Source organism: Taudactylus pleione, unplaced genomic scaffold, assembly GCF_031769625.1.
Source record: "Taudactylus pleione unplaced genomic scaffold, aTauple2 ptg000855l, whole genome shotgun sequence".
Taxonomy (NCBI): Eukaryota; Metazoa; Chordata; class Amphibia; order Anura; family Myobatrachidae; genus Taudactylus; species Taudactylus pleione.
In genome coordinates this window covers 153084-174724 of record NW_028285257.1, presented here as the reverse complement: position 1 = coordinate 174724, position 21641 = coordinate 153084, and the positions used below count along the sequence as shown (strand labels likewise).

Below are 21641 nucleotides of genomic sequence, written 5' to 3'. Positions count from 1 at the left end.
TCTCAATTTATCCTGCATCTCTGTGCACACTGCACAGAGGGCCTAATTCAGACCCGCTCACGAGCGCAGGACGCTCGCAAGCGGGTCGATTGTGCCCTACTGCACATGCGCACGACGGAGGGAGCTCCATCGTGCGCATGCGCGAGACCCGACGAGCGATGGGCTTCCCATGGGAACACCTGCCGTCTGAAGCCGGCCACACTGACATCATTAGTGATGTCAGTGGGAGTGATTTTGGCTCTGATAGAGCCAAAATCACTCCAGGGCTTGCGGCAGCGAGACCCTACCGCAGGGTCTCCGTCGCAAGCCCGATGGTCGCAATGGTCAAGACAAAAAGCAGTAGACAGTCAATTACTTCTAGCCAGTCACTAGGAATTCCCTTCCCTGTATTAAACCTTTGGCATTATACAATGACACAAGGCTAATAACAACATAACTGTATAAATCACTCTGAAATGTCCTTATTTATCAACAAATGTAATCATGCAGTATTATATTATATTGTATTTGTACAAGCCTTGGTAACATCTGACTTTGTCCTATTACCCATATTTGCCTACTTTTGAAAAGTAGTTTCAGGGAGATTACACACTATAGTAAAAAGTGCGGCGCTAGATGTCTGACACCACCCAAAAGGCGTGTCTAGATCCACCTATGGGCGTATCTGTTGCCAATTGGGTGTGTTCTGGACCAAATTAAATTACAATTACTTTATGTAAATACTTGGCATGTGATACCAAAATATTCTGTATTGCTGACATGTAGGCAAGACAGCTCAGCATCAGCTCCTCCTCCATGTGTTCTCCTCGGGCTCAGACAGCTCAGCATCAGCTCCTCCTCCATGTGTCCTCCTCGGGCTCAGATAGCTCAGCATCAGCTCCTCCTCCATGTGTTCTCCTCGGGCTCAGACAGCTCAGCATCAGCTCCTCCTCCATGTGTCCTCCTCGGGCTCAGACAGCTCAGCATCAGCTCCTCCTCCATGTGTCCTCCTCGGGCTCAGACAGCTCAGCATCAGCTCCTCCTCCATGTGTTCTCCTCGGGCTCAGACAGCTCAGCATCAGCTCCTCCTCCATGTGTCCTCCTCGGGCTCAGACAGCTCAGCATCAGCTCCTCCTCCATGTGTCCTCCTCGGGCTCAGACAGCTCAGCATCAGCTCCTCCTCCATGTGTCCTCCTCGGGTTGAGACAGCTCAGCATAAGCTCCTCCTCCATGTGTCCTCCTCGGGCTCAGACAGCTCAGCATCAGCTCCTCCATGTGTCCTCCTCGGGCTCAGACAGCTCAGCATCAGCTCCTCCTCCATGTGTCCTCCTCGGGCTCAGACAGCTCAGCATCAGCTCCTCCTCCATGTGTCCTCCTCAGGCTCAGACAGCTCAGCATCAGCTCCTCCTCCATGTGTTCTTCTCGGGCTCAGACAGCTCAGCATCAGCTCCTCCTCCATGTGTCCTCCTCGGGCTCAGACAGCTCAGCATCAGCTCCTCCTCCATGTGTCCTCCTCGGGCTCAGACAGCTCAGCATCAGCTCCTCCATGTGTTCTCCTCGGGTTGAGACAGCTCAGCATCAGCTCCTCCTCCATGTGTCCTCCTCGGGCTCAGACAGCTCAGCATCAGCTCCTCCATGTGTCCTCCTCGGGCTCAGACAGCTCAGCATCAGCTCCTCCTCCATGTGTCCTCCTCGGGAATGGCTGGGCAGAGAATGCTGGGAGCATCAGTCTCTCCCAGCAGTCTGTGTGAACTTTGGCTGGTGAGTTAGCTGCTCTGTGCAGGGGTGGACCCAGGAGGGATCTCTCTGTAGTAAACGGACTCCCTGACCCTGCGTCTACATCTGGACTCGCGCATGCGCATTCATGGTTTAGAATCCTCCCCACTTAGTAAATTTTGCACTAAGTGTGGATAGCTTACACTGACACGTGGTAAACCTAATACCGCTGAAATAAAAAAGAGCATAAAAAAAACGTCTTGTATAGGATATCCAGAATGCATATGTAAGAAATATATATATACACATACATATAATATATATAAAATATCTGTGTAAATATAATTGTAAGAAATATTAAATATACATATATGTTTAAAAATACATATAAAATGCTTTCATAATACTTTGAAAATTTTTTAAAAATAGCATTATGACACAAAGGGCCTTATTCAGAGCCGGACTCTCTGACAAGAGCGCTCGCTCTGAATCAGGGCCGTCCTACCTATTATTGGAGCGGCCTCTAGGCCGCTTGCATAGCTGTGGTTGACCACCCACAGCTTATGCGAGCGGCCAAAAAGATGGTCGTGATGGTCAAGACCATCCATGGGAACGCCTCCGTCTTGGCAGCCAAACCCCCGGCACGCCCACCAAAGGGGGCGTGCTGTCACTCACCATCGACAGCACGCCCCCTTTGGTGCGAGACCCATAACGACGGCTTGGCCGTCGTTATTCGGGTCTGCGCATGCGCACGACGGAGCCGCCTCCGTCATGCACACTTGGGCACCATCGACCCGCTTGCGAGTGCTCAGCACTCGCAAGCGGGTCAGAATCAAGCCCAAAATGATTAAACAATGTGATAAATTACATAATAAATAATTACATGTTCCATAAAAACAGATACAAAAATGTTACATCAACATAAAACGAGAATGTTCACTAGTACACTAAAATTCATACAGGAGATGTCAAACGGACAGTATGGGATTTAAATATCTTATAGAAACCATTTTGTTTTGAACTCTAAGTTTAAACCTTTAGGTGTAAAAGTGCCTAAACTGAAGATAGTACTCATCTCTGTCCTGGCTAAGCGTTCTTCCATCTTGTTTTCCTCCAATAATTGGGCACCAATTGTATACCACAGAAAGAAATGAACTTAGATGGATTGCATTCATGTTGATCTTTAAAATGTGCTGAAACTCCATGTGTTATAAGGCCCTTTTTAATGTTTCGGAGAAGTTCAGCCATTCTCTCTTTTAGTTTATGCGTAGTCCGCCCTACATATTGTTTGTCACAATCGCACCTTAATAAATAAACTACACTTTTGCTGTGACAAGTTATAATGCTATAATTTCAAATTCTTTTTTATTATAACTCGAAATGTATTTTGTAATAACTGAATACGTGCTTTTACAATTTTTGCACATGGGGCACTGGCCACATCGATAAAAACCTTTAGGGGTCTATTTACTAAGCAGTGTTAGGAGACAGAGTGATCAGTGATGAGAAACCGAAAGATTGCATAAGAAAAGAGGTGTTTTAAACCTCTAGGATGGGGGCAGGCATGTATGCAAATTACTTGTGGGAGTTAGCCTATGGCAAGCAGGGGCGGGTTTGTAACAGGAACATTATATAGTGGGATAAAAGTGTGGGCCAAAGCCTCTTTGTTCCAGATTCCTCCAGGACAGGGAAGTGCATTTTGTCAGTTGTCATTTTCCTTAATAAAACTCTCTTAGTGCTTCTCCTTCTTCTCTTCTTCTCTCCTCATTTTCCTTATTGTATTTAGTCTCTTTTCATTTACTTCATATCATTGCTTTTACTTTTCCTTTCTGTCCTCAATCAGTGTCTTTTCTGATTTCTTGTTCTGCTGGGGGTGGGTGTAGCTATGTCCTGCCTAGTAATGAGCCTCCCCAGACCCTGGTCCCTGGCTCCACAGTGTCCCCATGTTATTAGGAGCTGCAGGTGTGGTTCCCCTATTGATAGTTCTATCCCCCCTCAGGCTGCAGCAGCTTTGTGGAAGGTGTGCCAGTGTGGGGGAGGGGTGCTTCCCTTTAGTCCTTAATGCCCCTGGTCAATATTATCTTTGTGGCTGCAATGGCCAGCACCATAGGCAAATGCAGGAGGGGTTTATGAGTGCCTTGCCTGAACCCCCCCTCAGCCCACACCATGATGACTACAATAGAAATAGCATATAATACTAAAGTTGCATGTTTTTTAGGATCCCCTCAGTGTCACAAATGAAATAACTAGCACTACAGTCCCTGTTGATCTTTTAAATGTGTCAGCCAGTAGAAAAAGTTAAAAAGCCAGTAATGAATATTGTTGTGCACCAACTAGATCTGGAAAACATGCACTGTACGGGGTGCACTGATATGGATCACCTATTGGATCAATTATTAATACTGGATAATACACCATCCAGTACATAAGGGGACCAATCTGTGCATCTATGTCCAGGACAGTGCATGGTTTCTTTTTCTGCCCTCTCCCAGATTCCCCAACTTGCTCATATGATCTGTAAAGGAGCCGGCACATGAAATAAAAAGATTCAGCTCAGACAGGACGGCCCTACTTCTACATATAATTACTTACTGTGTTTGCTGGTCCTGTATATGCCAGAATTATATCATTCAGTACATTCGTATGATGTATTTTATAGATGGTCTAAGTGCTGATTATGCTCTCTTAATGGTAGAAAACAGTTGCAGCAAACAGTGTCAGTATTATGCTGGGCATTGAGGTATCATTGGGGGAATAGAATGCTTTAGTGATGCGTTATATGACAGTAAGGGGTAATGGCTTTGACACTGCTTTATTTATCTATAGCACCTAAGATCTAGCTTTTATCTCCTTTGAATCATTATTATCAGCCAATAGAGGAGATTGTATTATATACTGTATTCTGAGCATTTAACTTACAAAATAGACAGAATACATGTGCTACAGTGAATTTCTACAGGGTGCACAGCTTATTATTGCAATCACTGCCCCAAGCAGCTATCACCGGGAAGCTCCATTCTCAGCTATGCTCCTACTTCGACAAATATACATTGCTGGAGGTCACGCAGCCTTCGCGTCCTGCCTATGAGGGGTACAACGCGTGCAAAGCAGCTAGTTCAGTTCGTCAGGGCTAACAGCAGGCGTCTGGGGAAAATGCTTCGCCTTTAATAATTCCACATTAAAATGTCGTTTTCGTCACCTCTGCTTGCGATGTGGTGGCAATCACCCAGTTGCCAAGTGTTTCAAGGGGGGTGCCCAGCAGCAGCCTGCACAGCCAGCAAAAGGCACAAGTGCTAAGTAAAGTTCCATCCCCTGTCCGTGTCACAGCGATAGCAAAATGGTTGAGTTGGTACCCGGTTCTGCAGGACGCAGAATTTTCGTTAAAAGGCTTCAGTTTTGGTTTTCGTTTACCTATTTGCAGGGATGTCGACACATATTCGCCTAGAAATTTGAAGTCTGCCTTTGAATTGCCTCACATTCTTAGGGAAAAAGTGGCTGGCGAGGTTAGCGCAGGCGCATTGCTGGGCCTTTTGCAGAACCCCCATTAGGGATCTTGTGAATTCCCCGGTGGGAGTGGTTCCCAAGAAAATTCCAGGAAAATAAGGGCTCATGCAACATCTGTCTTATCCGCCAGGCTCGTCAGTAAATTATGCCATACCAGTTGAGGTTTCCTCGGTGGTGTACCAGTCTTTTGACGATGCTTTGGACGTCATTAGGTGTTATGGTCTGGGCGCACTGATGGCTAAGATAGATGTTGAGTCAGCTTTTCGTCTACTTCCTTTGCACCCAGAGTCATTCCAGTTTATGGGTTTTTAGCTTGGACAACGGATATTGCATAGACAAATGCTTGCCTATGGGGTGTTCTGTGTCCTGTGCGTTTTTCGAGCATTTTAGCACCTTCCTACATTGGTGCGCGGAATTTATTTATTTAATTTTTGCGGTAGTCATGGAATAGCCCACTATCTCGATGACTTTCTGTGTGTCGGCCCTTCCGGTTCAGGCAGATGCAGTTATCTTTTGTTTTCTTTACGAGCGCTGTTTTTTCATTTGGAGTTCCCGTTGCTGTGGACAAAACGGAGGGCCCTTCCCCTTGTCATTCCTGGGTATCGAGATCTGTACCTCGGTGGGTTCTTGTCGCATTCCTCTCGATAAGCCTGTCAAGTAATGCCATAGCGGAATGCACGGCTTCCAGTAGAATTACCCTGCGGCAGGCGCAATCCCTCCTGGGCCTGTAAAGTAATTCCAATGGGCAGAGCTTTTTCACGTAAATTGGAAAGGGCCACGGCTGGTGTCACTAACCGAGACATTTGCTACGTTTATCCTCAGAGATTAAGCAGGACCTCTCTGTCTGGGTCTCGTTTCTTCGGGATTTTAATGGCATTCGGTTGTGGATGTCTCCAGCCGTTGACAATTTGCAGCTGCAGCTGTTCACCGACGCAGCAGGCACCACAGGGTTCGGATGTTACCTTGATGGCTCCTGGTGCGTTGGCCGTTGGCTGGAAGAATGGGTGGGAAAGGGTTTGACTAAGGACTTACTCCTTCTCAAACTCTTTCCCATAATGGTTTCCTTGGAAATCTGGGGGGAATGGTTACGCAATCGCAGCATCATTATCAGGTGTGACAACCTGGGCGTGGTCCATGCGATACAATCAGCAACATGCGGCTTCCCTGCTGGTTTTGCGCTTGCTAGCGCAGCTGTGCTCACATGTTTGCGCTGTAACATCATGTTTAAGGCAAGACACGTTCCTGGGGTGGAGAATGAGATAGACGATGCGTTATCACGTTTCCAGTGGGCTAGGTCCCGATCTGTGGCCCTGGTGCTGACGTTGTGCTTTGCCCCTCTTATGTTTGGCAGGTGATCGAGCCGGCATGGAGGGCTAAGCAGAACAGTCTTTAGCCCCCTCCACATTGCGAGCATATCGGCAGGCATGGAATGAATGGGAAGATTATTCCCGTAGCAGCAAACAGGCAGGTAAGAGTCAGCATCGTTCGATGCTTTCTTTTATTTGGAGTCTCCGTTTGGCTGGCAGATCCAGGGCTTCTGTTGCGCGCTCTTTGGGGGGCATTGCATTTTATTGTAAATTGAAGGGCCAACCTGACTTTACTAAAAGTTTTCTGATAGTGAAGGCTTTAAAGGGTTGGGCACGGGTCTCCCGGCCAGTAGCTGACCGTAGGAGACCTGTGGACGCTCATCTGCTTCCGGCAGTATTAGGGGCGGTTCTCGGAGTGGCTCTTACTGCGTATGAGGCGGTCCTGATTCAAGTGGTGTTTTCGGAGGCTTTTCACGGCACCTTGAGGGTATCGGAGCTGGTGGCATCATCCAAATGGGTTGATGCCGCCATGCTCCTCTCGGATATCCTGGTCAGTGAGAGGTCTGTTCTCTGTAGGATTCGGCAGTCGAAGACCGACCAGACTGGTAGGGGTAGGTGGATCTCGTTGGGTCCATCTAGGTACGAACAGATCTGCCCCGTGGCACTAGCTATGCGGTATGAGTTATTGCGGCCGGATGTTCCTGGTTCATGACTCATGCATATGGACAGGACTCCGCTTACCAAATACCAGTTTGGTTGGTTTTTGAAGAGGTGTGTATCAGTTTTAGGCCTCCCGCCTCAAGATTTTGGTACACACTCGTTTCTGATCGGAGCCGCAACTTCGGCGGCAGCTGCGGGTTTCTCGGCATCAGAAATTAAGGCCCTAGGACATTGGAAATCGGATAGTTATAAAGGTTACATTCGACCTAGGCATGAAGGCCCTTTGTTTAAAGTCATTTCACAGTCTGTTCCGGTTACGTTTATATTTTATGCTTGCCTGGTTTTTGTCTTGTCTCATGTACTGTCCTGTCTTGTCTGTTACCCCTGTCCGTCCTACTCGGGATTAGCTACTCGCCATTGCTGGCAATGGGAGTCTTGAGGGATTTTACAATTTTTACCTGAACTGACGGATTCAATTCGGCTATTCTCAATCATTTAATTAGGCCATAGTCCATCCCTCAGCAGGTTTTTATTTTACCTCTTGCCGAGTTCACCTGTTTTTTCCCAATTCCCCCCCACCCATTCTTCCCCTTTGTGTCTTCTGTTTGTCTCAGCCACTTCAAATAGTAAAGTCGGCGACCAATAGAAAATTTTTCTTTTTGGCAGATACTCACTTATGTTCTATCAGGTCCCACTAATACACCATAAAATTTTATTGTTTTATGACAATTACTAATTTTTTATTTACTGCTTTCCTCCACCTTTAGGATTGCTCTTTGACACGCAGGACATTTGGGTTATAGGCCACTCATATATTTTCTGGGCTGCTAGGTTTGAGTTCAGATCAAGCTCCAATTTTTGAATATTCAGCTAGGGTCCGTTGGATAGGTTCCAGAGGTATGAGATGGCATTCCTTTTGTCCTAAACTGTTAGAGTATGCAAGGCTTTTTGGTAGGCCACGTATTTTGGTGGCTTATTTAGGAGGCAACGACTTAGGGCAGAGGTCCACTGTAGAATTACGAGTTGATATTGTCAACGATTTGGCGAGGGTGCTATCGGCCTGGCCCTTGTGTAAATTAATTTGGTCTTGCATTGTACCTCGACAGGTCTGGCGTGGGGTTAGGAGTTTTCCTGCTAATGACGAAGCTAGGAAGAAAACTTAATTTCGCAGTTGCCAAATTTGTGATGGCCAATTATGGCCGTTTCATTTACCATAATAACATTCAATTTCGATTTAGTTATATGTATAGACCTGATGGAGTTCATTTAACAGAGGAGGGTGTGTCATTGTTTATTGGGGATCTTTTTGAGGAGTTGGCGTTATTGGGGTAGTACTTGGTATGGTGGCGGTGCGGCGGTTCTATAAGCTGAACCTTGCTGTGGCGGGAAAGAACGGCAGGTCGCCAGTCCGGGTGCAATTATGATTTAAGGGCGCTCCCTTCGTTGACTGGTAGTTGGCTGTACCAACCTAACGGGGGGCAGTATCACCACCTAAACGGGTGGGAAGTCAAGATGGGGGTGAGCGTTACCTTTTGTTGATGATATGAGTTACATGGTTATGTGTATGCACTCTGGGCGATCTACGCCTGCTATGCCTTTTGTTGTTTGTGTGTGGGCATAGCAGATCTGGCTGATTTCTGGCCGTCCTTTCTTTGCCACCATACATCCTTAAATAAATAATAATTATTATTGCTCCAATAAATCGCCATCAAGTTATCTGCCAAATCCACGTCTCAGTGTCTTTATTTTATGTTAGTATGATAAGTGGTTTGCACACATGACAACACCTCATCCGATAGAAGGTTTAGAGAAACCGAAAGATTGCATAAGAAAAGAGGTGTTTTAAACCTCTAGGATGGGGGCAGGCATGTATGCAAATTACTTGTGGGAGTTAGCCTATGGCAAGCAGGGGCGGGTTTGTAACAGGAACATTATATAGTGGGATAAAAGTGTGGGCCAAAGCCTCTTTGTTCCAGATTCCCCACCCTCCCTCCCCTATAAATTTTGGTATGTTGTGGGTTTGGTTTTGGGTGGCGGGAAAGAACGGCAGGTCGCCAGTCCGGGTGCAATTATGATTTAAGGGCGCTCCCTTCGTTGACTGGTAGTTGGCTGTACCAACCTAACGGGGGGCAGTATCACCACCTAAACGGGTGGGAAGTCAAGATGGGGGTGAGCGTTACCTTTTGTTGATGATATGAGTTACATGGTTATGTGTATGCACTCTGGGCGATCTACGCCTGCTATGCCTTTTGTTGTTTGTGTGTGGGCATAGCAGATCTGGCTGATTTCTGGCCGTCCTTTCTTTGCCACCATACATCCTTAAATAAATAATAATTATTATTGCTCCAATAAATCGCCATCAAGTTATCTGCCAAATCCACGTCTCAGTGTCTTTATTTTATGTTAGTATGATAAGTGGTTTGCACACATGACAACACCTCATCCGATAGAAGGTTTAAAGGTGCCAGCCAATCAGCTCCTAACTGCCATCTCACAGGCTGTGTTTGAAAAATGACAGTTGGGAGCTGATTGGCTGGCACCTTCTCAGTTTTCACTCTGTCTCCTAACACTGCTTAGTAAATTGACCCCTTAGACTTAATAGGCTTAATCATCGGTTGTGTGTCCAGAGCACTCCTCACTATGGGGTAAATTTGCTAAGATAGGAGTTCTATTTAAGAAGTGGAGATGTTGCCCATAGCAACCAATCAGATTCTACTTCTCATTTATCTAACACCTTCTAGTAGATAATACCTGGAATCTGATTGGTTGCTATTGGCAACATGACTTCTTAATAGAACTCCCATCTTAGTAAATTTACCCCTATGTGTTTTCATATATTGTCCGCCTTACGGTAGACAAATTTAGGTTTCTCTTGAAGATACTTAACAATAATGGGATCCTTAAGTAATAGTCCCCAATGTTTCTTTATTATTCTTTCTAGTTCCTGATGTTGGCTAATATACTTAGTATTGAAAGGTATTCTTAAATTATCATCTTTCTTCCATTCTTTTGATCCTATTAGTTCCTGCTGACTGGAAGCTGCATACAATATTTAATATATGGTTTCTCTATTTTCTCCTGTTATGTGATTCAGGGGTCTATGTACTAAAGGGAGAAAAGGGGTAAAAATGCTAAAGGCAGAGAAAATCCCTGTACATACCGCTTCTCAGTATGTACTAAAGGGATTTTCTCTGCCTATAGCCTGCCAGCGCTAAGTGCAGGCTACAATATCACACTGGACCTAGGGCACTTAGCGCTGCCATAAACACCTATGTCCCAGGTATTACTAAGAGGAGATGTCATTTACCGTCATCTGACTTCCCCAGCGCTGATATCGCCTCCTGTAGCTGCTGATATCTGCTACTCCTCACTGGAGAAGCAGGACTTCAGCTGTGTCAGGTTGGCCATTTTTAAATAAAGTGTGTTGAAAAAAAAAAAAGTCACTGCTGTTGCTGCTGCTGGCGGCCGGAGCCTGGAGATGGTGAGTCACACACAGGGCTGTCAGGGGAAGGGAGTGTCAGCTGTTACCACTGAGGGGGTGACTAAACGTTCACCCTCCACGGCTGGTCTATTTTTAGTAAGTGCTGCGTTAGCCATCTCCTGCTTCACAGCGGTAGCAGGCGAAGCAGGAGTGGCATTAACGCAGCGTATTAGTAAATAGACTCCTTAATGATTAATATCATGCAATTGGAAATCTCCTGTAGAGTAATGGTGCATACACACGATCAGATTTTTCCTTCAGATATGAACGATAACGATTTAAAAATCGTTCAGTCGTTCATATCTGAAGGAAAATCGTTCATATCTGACATGCCTGAACGATGGTACGATCAACGATGCGCGTTCCCGTTTGTCAGATAACGATATCTGACATCTGATGTGTTTGCAGTCAGACTTGGACGATTCCATTCATTTTAATGCAGTCAAAAATCGTTCAATCATTCAAATCGTTCAAAACTTTGGTAAAATCGTTCAAATCGTTCAGTCGTTCATCTGACAAATCTGACCGTGTGTACGCTCCATAACACGTATTTTAACCTAGAAGGCAATTGTAGACACCTGGGGGTATATTTACTAAAGTACGGGTTTTTAGAAGTGGAGATGTTGCCCATAGCAGCCAATCAGATTTTAGCTATTATCTTCTAGAAGGTGTTAGATTAATGTTAAGTAGAATCTGATTGGTTGCTATGGGCAATCAACACTTAAATTACTTTCACAATTCATTTGTTTATTGATGAAATTATGTAAAAATGTTTCCGTGGAAGGTAATTAGTGTTTAGGCACTGTACATCAGAGACTCAATACAAACCAGGAAACTAAAGGCTGTTTTTAAGCCTGATGGCCGTTAAATACAGAAGTTGGGGTTCTGAGCCTAACAGAGTCCCAGCTTAGATCACTTTGGGGGTTCCGAGTCCTGACTCGGGTCTTCTCGCAAGTTTGAAACTCGGATCTAAAAAAACTGGATCTTGCGTATTTTGGATTGCATATAAATCGTGATTTCAGGTGCTGTGTGGTGGTCAAAACATGAATGGAAAAGAATGTTAATGATGTTAATAGTACTATAGGAACAAAAGCAGGTCCAAATTACAAGAGATTAGCTGTTTTTATAATTTTTTAAAGGAATGCAAAACCAAAACCATAACACTTGAGGTTGGTTTTACCAAAACACGACTATGATTTAGAACCAAAATAAGGGGGTCTGCATACATCTGTAGTTGCTATGGGCAACTACTCCCCTGGTCCACTTCTCCACTCTTCACACTGCTTGATACTACAACCCCCTTGAAGGTCTTTAACTGGGGGCTGGGTGATTGACAATTGTAAGGGAATCTATGATTGTTGGAGGAGGTTTGTTGCATGGTGGGTTTTAGAAATGTATATAAGGCAGACTCATTCACTAGACAGGCCTCTTTGTCCCTGACACTCACCCCTTCCTGCCCCCAAAATCTGTGCATGAGATGTTGTATTGTAGTTGCACTTGCCACTAGAACCCCTTTAATATTTACTATACTAGCACCCTATTTCTTGTACTCACCTTCAGTATACAAAGTTTTATACAGTAACACAGATGAAAGGTTTCTACTTGCAGAGCTGTCACCTTATAGCCTAAGATGTTAATTTTATTTGCTCTCAGCTTTTCCTACAAATCTAATTTGTAGTGTACTACATTTTTTTTACAGAATTCCCACCTGGCACAAATGTAGGACTTATCATAGGAATTCTGGTTGCAGTTCTGTTAGTGGTGGCTCTTGTTGCTGCGTTATATTATCTGTTCATTGTACGTAAACGGCGCAAAAAGTAAGTAACTAACATAAAACAACATCTCAATTCCTAATAGTCAGCTGGAGTAGATAACCTAGGTCCTTGTAGCTCTTGCAGAATTATTGTTGTTTGTTCCTCCTCTATGTTGTTCTTCATTGTACTGTATCTCATTGTTCACTCTATCACAGAAGTTCCCAAATGCGGTCCTCAAGGCTTCTCAACAGTTCAGGTTTTTAGAGCTATCCATGGCTGAGCACAGGTGACTTTATTAGTACCTCAGTCAATTTGATTTAACCACCTGTGCTCAACCATGGATATCTCTAAAACCTGAACTGTTGGGGAGCCTTGAGCACTGCATTTGGGAACCTCTCTTCTATCACCTTTGTCATAGTTACCAAATAGGTCTTTTTTTTTCAAGGTTCAGGGCTGGATTAAGGCTTGTGGTGCCATGGGGCAACTAAGTTGTAGGAGCCCCATCAATAAAATTTACACCCCAGTGCTACTATGCCCCTAACCCTGCCCCACAGTGCCCCATTTTTGCTACACAGTGCCACCCCACACCTCCCCAGTGCCCCTGAGTACTCACTTCCCATGGCATGGCCAGGCTCCACTTGAATATTTCCAGCTCTGTGCTCTGCATGCACAATGCATACAGCTCAAAGCATCTCCCGAGTCCCATCATCAGTTTCACAGATGTGATGTGTCACATGAGGCTGATGAGGAGACTCAGGAGCCACTCTCCTCTGTATGTACTGTGCATGCAGAACACATTTGCCCCTGTCCAGGAACCAGGGACGTTCAGTGAGGGTAGGCAGGGGAGGCAGAGAGTTGGTATAAAAATTATTAGAATAATAGAAAGAAGATCTTTATAACATAAACATATTCTTTGTTTACTGTAATAATTTTTTTAGTTAATACTCACCATCTCTGTAAAGCACCCTGGTACTGCAGGGTGACAAGAGATGAAGCAGCAACAGCTCAGCCTCGCTTCTGTATAGTCAGACACTGCTTCAAGAGCTGGGGACGGGGCCAAACCATGGACAGTAAGCTGCACAGAAAGAGAGCTAATAGTGGCATGCCTCTGAATATGTGTCATGTGACCAGGAAGTGCACTGCAGTGTTTAGAGAATGGAGCTCACTCAGCTCAGTCAGCAGAAACAAGAGAAGACACAGTGACGCAGGTAGGAGAATCAATGGATACTGAAACTTAGTGTAGTTAGAGGAGAGTTACAGTGAGGAGGGGGTGAGACAGGCTCCCAGCACCCAGACCCATCTCCATGTGTGCCTCCCCAGCCATTGACCTCACCACACGTGCCAGGAACAGGTGCTGGGCACATGCTCTTGACAATTTTAGGGTCAGACCAACCATGCTCGGTGGCCCCCCTGTGTGTGGGAGACCCAGGGCGACCGCCCTATGTTGCCCCCTCCCTCCCCTCTAGGCCCCTTAATCCAGCCCTACCAAGGATAGTCCCAGGATTTAGATATTCTACCTGGCAAGTCTCTCTTTTTTAGTATTGTCACACTGAGGAGTGCATCTATAGTCTTTGATGAAATCACTGCTATTTTTCAGGCCTTCAAGTAACATGAATTCAGTGATGGAAATGCCAACTAGCAATGGTAAGTTGCATCAACCATATCTGTCTTTAGTGTATAAAGTGTAAGACGCCCACAAATGCAGCAATAGCTCAGCCGATATCAGGCAATTCTGCCAATATCATGAATTAGAACATAAAAGGCCTGATTCTGGGTCAGAGGCAATGTCGATGATGGACGCAGCTGAGCATTCTTTTTTATACTGCACATGTGTCTACAGTAAGTGGCAGGGCGCATCCCTCCAGAGCACTTGCGCACAGGCTTGCAGCTGTGATTAAGATGCACAGCCTCAGAAATGTCTATGAAATGTATTTTGCATTCTTGGGCAGTGACTGGAAGGTGACAGGAAGCTGGCTCTGCAGAAGCATGGAGATTGTCAGTCTTCTGGGCGTGTTATGGAAGTGTCGTGAGCATGTTGCAGAAGTTGTTATGTACACAGATGCTTAATCCTTCACACAGGAGACAATACTCTGACAGACAATCTGCTCCTATAGTAGCATGGGGCTGGTACAAGTAACAATGGAGCGACTGACGGTTACATCTACAGACACACCAAGTGGCAGCTCTAAGTGGGCGTATCTGTCCTCACACATGCAGACTCCTGACTGTACACTGGGGAAGGGCTTGTAGCAGTATTTGCATAAAGTCACAGAAGCAATATCGGCAAAAGACGCACAGACGCACACCTGACTTAGAATTAAGCCAGTATATTCACTGATGATTTACCTTCATATAAAATCTTCTTTATCTTATATATTCTTATATATGTATATATTTATTTATTTATTACCAGTTATTTATATGGCACACACATATTCCGCAGCGCTTTACAGAGAATAGTTGGCCATTCACATCAGTCCCTGCCCCAGTGGAGCTTACAATCTATGTTCCCTATCACATGCACACACACATACTAGGGTTAATTTTTGTTTTGAGCTAATTAACCTACCGGTATATTTTTGGAGTGTGGGAGGAAACCAGAGTACCCGGAGGAAACCCACGCAAGCACAGGGAGAATATATAAGCTCCGCACAGTTAGGGCCATGGTGGGAATTGAACCCACGACCTCAGTGCTGTGAGGCAGTAATGCTAACCATTACACCATCTGTGCTGCCCCACATATATATATATATATCTCCAGAATATAGTGTGTATTATTCCAACAGTGTTCTTGTCTTCTGCTATATTCTATCATGAGAATGTAAACAAAAAATAAAATAAAAATATATATCTATGTATATATATAGGAAAGCACAATAGTGTATGCTGTTTCAGAATGGGTCCTGCGTAATCGGACCCTGCATGGCATTTAAGGGGTGGTGCAGGGGCAAAGTTGGCCGGCATTTCTGGAAACAGGGGTCGTGTCCACCCCATTTTCCGGGAGTGGCTAGGCCAGGTACTGCATTGACGGATGCAGCTTCCTGGCCTCGCAAGCCTGCCAGCCTGAGGAAGCTGAGGTTTACTCAGCTAGCCAACAGCATGGTGCCGATGGTCACAATGGTGATCCCAGCTTGCAACCTCAGTTGCAGGACTGCGATCACAAATGCCGCAGGGGGTGTCATACACCTCCTGCTTCATTTCCATATTAGCAAGAACGGAATTGCAAAGCCTGCCTGCGTGCAGCTTTGCAATGCCATCCGATGCTGAATCACAACCTATGTTATATACAATTGCACTGCTTTGACTCAGTCCAAATATAAGTTGCAAACCCAGTATAGACTCTAGAGCACTTAACAGCATTTAAACACCAGAGATGAACATCAGGAGCAAATACCAGAGGCCACCTTTTTGATAAGGTGCTGATAGTGGTGAAATGCGTTAGACCTACTAACCACTGGACATTTTGTTACAAGCCCACATAGCTATCTTATTGCTCAAACATTTCTGAGAACTGCACCTGCTAACTTGGGGTCATGGAAGAGTCACACGATTTACATCACACTATTACCCATTCCAGTTTACATGGAGGGACTGCTACCACACCAGGAAACTCTTCTTGAGTCCCAACGTCCCGCAAGTGAGAGTCAAGTTATCTTCACCTTTGGTAATCTATTCCAAGTACGCTCTGCTGTGAATATAGAATAAGGGCTTTTAATATTATAACTATACTAGGATTGATTCAGTCTGGACGTTAGAACCTTTTAATAAATATAAAGAAGTTTCCAAAGATTCAAGGATGTTCTAGCTTATAGACATTTTATTACTTCATGCTGTGTGATTATATACTTATTAAAGATTGTTGCATACATGTATTTATGATTAAATACATTGTTACATTGTGCTGCGACATACTGTAGCAAAAAGTGAAATGCTTCTATCTCCTTCCCACAACTTAAGCAGTTACCTAAAGACTTCTGGTAATGCCTCAAACCCCCCACCCCACCCCCACAGCCAGCCACATACTGTATGCCTGACTTCACAATTGTGTGTTTTAATAAGCGTCTGCAGAACATATTATGCAAACACCATTTACATGCATCTATATTATTATATTCCAAATATATGTAATTATCCTGTATTTCATGGGAAGACAAAACTACTGCATATCATTAACAAACAGTAAGAATAAGAAAGCTGCCTCTGAGTTCTGCTTCTCAAAAATAGGAACCTTGTCTGTGATCACAGTGCCGTCCTGTGGAGAAGACAGGTTTGTGTGTCTAACCTATAGGGGAAGAGGATTCATGTTCACTCAGTGTGTTATGATAATGTTATTTTGGAAGTGCAGACCATGAGATGAGGAAGTGGAATGTAGATGTAAATGATGAAAGTTCAATAGAAATTAGTTTGAGGTGATTCCTTCCTGATTTACATCTAGTTTCTGTCATCCGCTTTCTAGAAAAGTGTTTTCTTTAGGTAAGCGAAATGCTAAAAGCAAAGCCCAAAAGTGAATGCCCTAATCATGTACAGTACAGCACATAGCTTTTCTTGGGCAAACAGACGTCCCCCAAATCCAGCCACCAATCACAATGCACCCTCCCAGATATACCCCTATATTAATAGACTCACCAGTCCAGCTCAGACCTTCCTGATCTGCAAGACAGATAAGCTATTGTTGTTCCCAAGCCCCACTCCCAGCTCCTCCTTCCCTAATCCTTATTCACAATCCCTGCTCTGTGTCCTTACCTACCCTACTTACCCAGCTCTTACCCCATTCATCAAATGTGTTCCATCTCACTGATCTATCCCCTACCCATCCCCTACCACCACCTATACCAGGGGTGGACAATAAGTGGCAAATCCCAGCATGCCTTGCAAGTTTTAGCATGGCTAAATAGCAAAAATGTGGCAGGGCATGCTGGGATTTGATTCTACAACACCTGGAGGACCGCTTATTGCCCACCCCTAACCTACACCACCACCTACACCACCACCTACACCACCACCTACACCATCACCTACACCACCACCTACACCACCACCTATGCCATTTAACTTACTGTAGATTTCCGTGGTGCTAGCTCCCACTGCATCTGTATACAATCAATTAAAATAGATCAGCTGTAATGGAGTCTGTATAACTTAAGCTATACAAATTAAGGTTCCAATAATGCTATGCAAAGTAGAATGCCAGCCCTGTACCTCTGCCATCTCATGCCCAACCTGTGTAGCTTACATAGTGCCCTGCCCCTCATCTCTGTACTCCTGCCTATAAGCCTGTTCCCATTCTGCAACTTCCCATTCTGCAAACACGACATCATTATTACACGCTCAGCTCTTAATATTTGCATTAGGCTTACAAAGCCAAAATAAAAATAAACCGGCTGAGTGCCTTTGTGTGGCTAGGCTGGCAAATAATGATTTAGGTTTTTACGTACTGTACTCTACAAGTTCTTACGCAAACTCAGAACAGGGAAGTTACAGGTATACAAAAGAGTGAAGCAACGCTCATAGCGTTTAATGCAAATGGTGTGAGCTTTCTCACTCCCTGCTGTATTGCTTCATACATATTATTAGTGATTAGGAGCAGTCTCAATCTACAGATCACACATTTGTACGGTTTCCCTAGTGTTTAACCCTTACTCCGATAATCTAATTCCAACCTCTCCCTAGTGCCTAACTCTAACCCCCCATAATTTAACCCTTACACTCCTCCTAGTGCCTAACCCTAATCCTCCCATAATCTAACTATAACCTTCCCCTAGAGCCAAACCCTAACCTCCCTACATCTGTAGCCTAACCCTAACTCTCCTCCTTGTATCTAACCCTAGCCCCCTAATCTAACTCTAACCTTACCCTAGAGCCTAACCCTAAACCCCAATAATTTAACTCTAACCTCTCCATAGTGCCTAACCCTAACACCCTATAATCTAACTGTAACCTCTCCCTAGTACCTAACCCTAACCTCCCTGCATCTGTAGCCTAATCCTAACTCTCCTCCTAGTGCATAACCCTAACCCCCCATAATCTAACGCTAACCTTCCCCTAGAGTCTAACCTTTACCCCTCATAATTTAACTCTAACCTCTCCTTAGTGCCCAACCCTAACCCCCCATAAACTAACTCCTTGCGCAAGGTAGTACACAACACCCTGGCTAAATCAATTTGTGACTCCTCATTTTCCTTAGATCCCCAAGCACGCAAACCCGTATATAATGGAGGCCTCGTTTATTGATCATCTGTTTTTTGGGACACTGGCACAGCTGAATCAGACTGTGAGGTGTGCCAATTTTTTTTATTTCGACAGGTATCCATTAAGGGACATATATATTGAAATCTTGTGAGATTTTTTTATTTTTTTTTATCTTTACTTTTTAATTATTATTATCTTTCTCCTCTTTTTAAGCCTAATGTGATGTTTGCTACATATTGATACATTGTATTGTATTGTCTGGATGAAACATTTTTTATAAGTAAAATAAACATGGTTTATACTGTGACAATTTAGTAACTGTTTCCATTGCGCAGTTCTTTGTATCATATTGGCTATATTATCTTTTTAACCCTCACAGAAGGTTAATTGGACTACAGCATTAGATCCAGTGTGTTTTAATAACTTGGTAGCGCCTATTTTCCAAGGGACGTCCCAGCTTTTCAATATTTGTGCCTGGAATTTTTCCATAACTGAGTGAGTGTACATTTCATTTCCCCTTATGCTGCTGACCTGATGCAATTTTCACCAGGGCCGAAACTAGGATTTTTGTCACCAGGGGCAAGACAGTAATTTGGCGCCCCCCCTGGTAATTCCCTCTGCAGTAGTGCCCCTATAGTAATGCCCCCTGAGGTAATGCCCCTGTAGTAGTGCCCATATAGTAATGCCCCTGTAGTAGTGCCCATATGATAATGCCCCCATAGTAATGCCCCCATAGCAATGCCCCTGTAGTAGTGCCCATATTGTAATGCCCATATGTTAATACCCCCATAGTAATGCCCCTGTAGTGCCCATGCTCCCATATTAATGCCCTTGTTGTAATGCCCCTGTAGTGTCCATGCTATCATAGTAATGCCCCTGTAGTGCCCATGCCCCCATAGTAATATCCCTGTAGTGCCTTTACAGTAATGCCCTGTAGTGCTCATGCCCCCACAGCAATGCCCCTGTGGTAATGCCTCTGTAGTGCCCATGCCCCAATAGTAAAGCCCCTGTAGTGCTCATGCCCCATTAGTAATGCCCATTATTGCCCATGCCCCCATAGTAATGCCCCTGCCCCCATAATAATGCCCTTGTAGTGCAGCTTATTAAAAAAAAAAATACTTACCTTGAACCCTGCTCCTGCATCCAGCATCGCGTCCGGTCCGCCGGCTGCTCCTCGGAACTATGGGGGAAACATCATGACGTCTCCCCCATAGTGCCCATGGGGAGAGCCGGAAGCTGGAGTTCGGGTGAGAACTCCAGCCTCCGGCTCCGGCTACACCGCGCCGCTGCAGAGGAGCCGGGCGCCCACTGGTAATAAATATTACCAGTGGGCGTCGGGCTTGGAGCCTCTCTGCAGAGCCGGGCTGGAGGTCACTGGCACCGGGTACAGCGGCGCACCCAGTGCACGTGCACCTCCAGCCCCCCCCCTAGTTGCGGCCCTGCTTTCACTGCCTGTTTTGATTCTATGGGTTTCATACCTCCCAACTACCCAATTTAGGTGGAACAGTTCTAATTTGAGGGTTTATTGCTGAGAACAAATGCAGACTCACAAACTCCATTACTGTTGTTTATGGTCTCATTTATGTGAAGAGAGGTCCATTTAGGTCATAGTGGCTCTCGATCTATGGTTAGTAATCACATTACTGTAATTTACTATTATTATTATTATTATTATTATTATTATTATTATTATATCAGTGGTGTAGATTATTATTATTACCAGTTATTTATATTGCGCACACATATTCCGCAGTGCTTTACAGACAATTTTTGGCCATTCACATCAGTCCTTATCACATATTATATCCCCTATCACATATTATCACATATTATATTCCCTATCACATATTATATCCCCTATCACATATTATCACATATTATATTCCCTATCACACTTACACACTAGGGTTATTTTTTTTGTCAAGAGCCAGTGAACCTATCAGTATATATTTGGATTGTGGAAGGAAACCAGAGCACCCAGAAGAAACCCACGCCATCATAGGGAGAATATACAAACTCCACATAGTAAGGCCATTATCATCTAAAGATACCTAGAAATTGAGCAAATGATTTTAAGCATTGCTAAGTAGAGCAGCTTTAACTCAAATAGTTTGAATCATCGCTTTGGGATGACCGTGCCTACATCAGAGCAGTTGATCAGCTTAGAGGACATGTAGAGTAACCAGCACCATATTGGCAGGGTAGGAGCATGTATTAGTGCTACTGCTATACAAAAGGAGAAGCACAGCTAGACGTATAGAAGGGCAGACTGCCACCATTATATGTTAGCAAATGACAACCTGGAAAAATCAGACTTTTTCTAACCCGTATTAATATTTTATTACAGGAACAGCCAGAGCTACAATATGCCGATATTGCATTCAAGAACAAAGATCCAGGAAAACAACAGGTGAAGCCCCCTCCCTAACACTTACTTGCCATTGTAATAGTATATAATGGTAATGTTATATTATGTAATGTTACGGTAGCTATCGTTATATTATTATTATTATCATCATAGTCAGCTTTTAACAGAGTAGCACAAATAGTAATTTTCACTGTTCAGGTTTAACTGCATGAATACAGTATATATGTTCTTTTTACATTGTGAGAGGGGCGGCTGTAGGCAGAGGGCTCAGGGCCTGATTCAGAGTTGGGAATAGAGAGAGATATCGCTCAACTGATCATCTTGGTGAAACCATGCTGCACTGCAGGTGGGGCAGATTTAAAATGTGCAGAGAGATTTAGATTTGGGAGGGAGGTGTCCAAACTGATTTCTAAACTGTAGAGTAATAAAGCTGTGCAGTATTTGTGGGCTACATGCAAAATCAGCCAGTATTTATCCCACATGTTAAAAATGTATGTATTTACACCCCTTGCATTGCAATATGGTTTGTCCAGGTTCACAGTTAAGTGCTATATCTCTCTCTATTCCCAACTCTGAATCAGGCCCTCAGTACAGCTTTACTACAGCCCATGGCAGGAGATGCAGGATAGGCAAGAGCTATGGTCTTGATCCAGAGATAGACACAAATGCCATTGCAGCTGGAA

The 21641-nt window shown here is 44.4% G+C and overlaps 1 pseudogene; it reads left to right on the top strand.

Moving 5' to 3' along the window:
- The window catches only part of LOC148474281 (cell adhesion molecule CEACAM5-like), a 662360-nt pseudogene extending 641342 nt beyond the window's left edge, over positions 1 to 21018 (top strand).
- Positions 21019 to 21641: the final 623 nt, after the last annotated feature.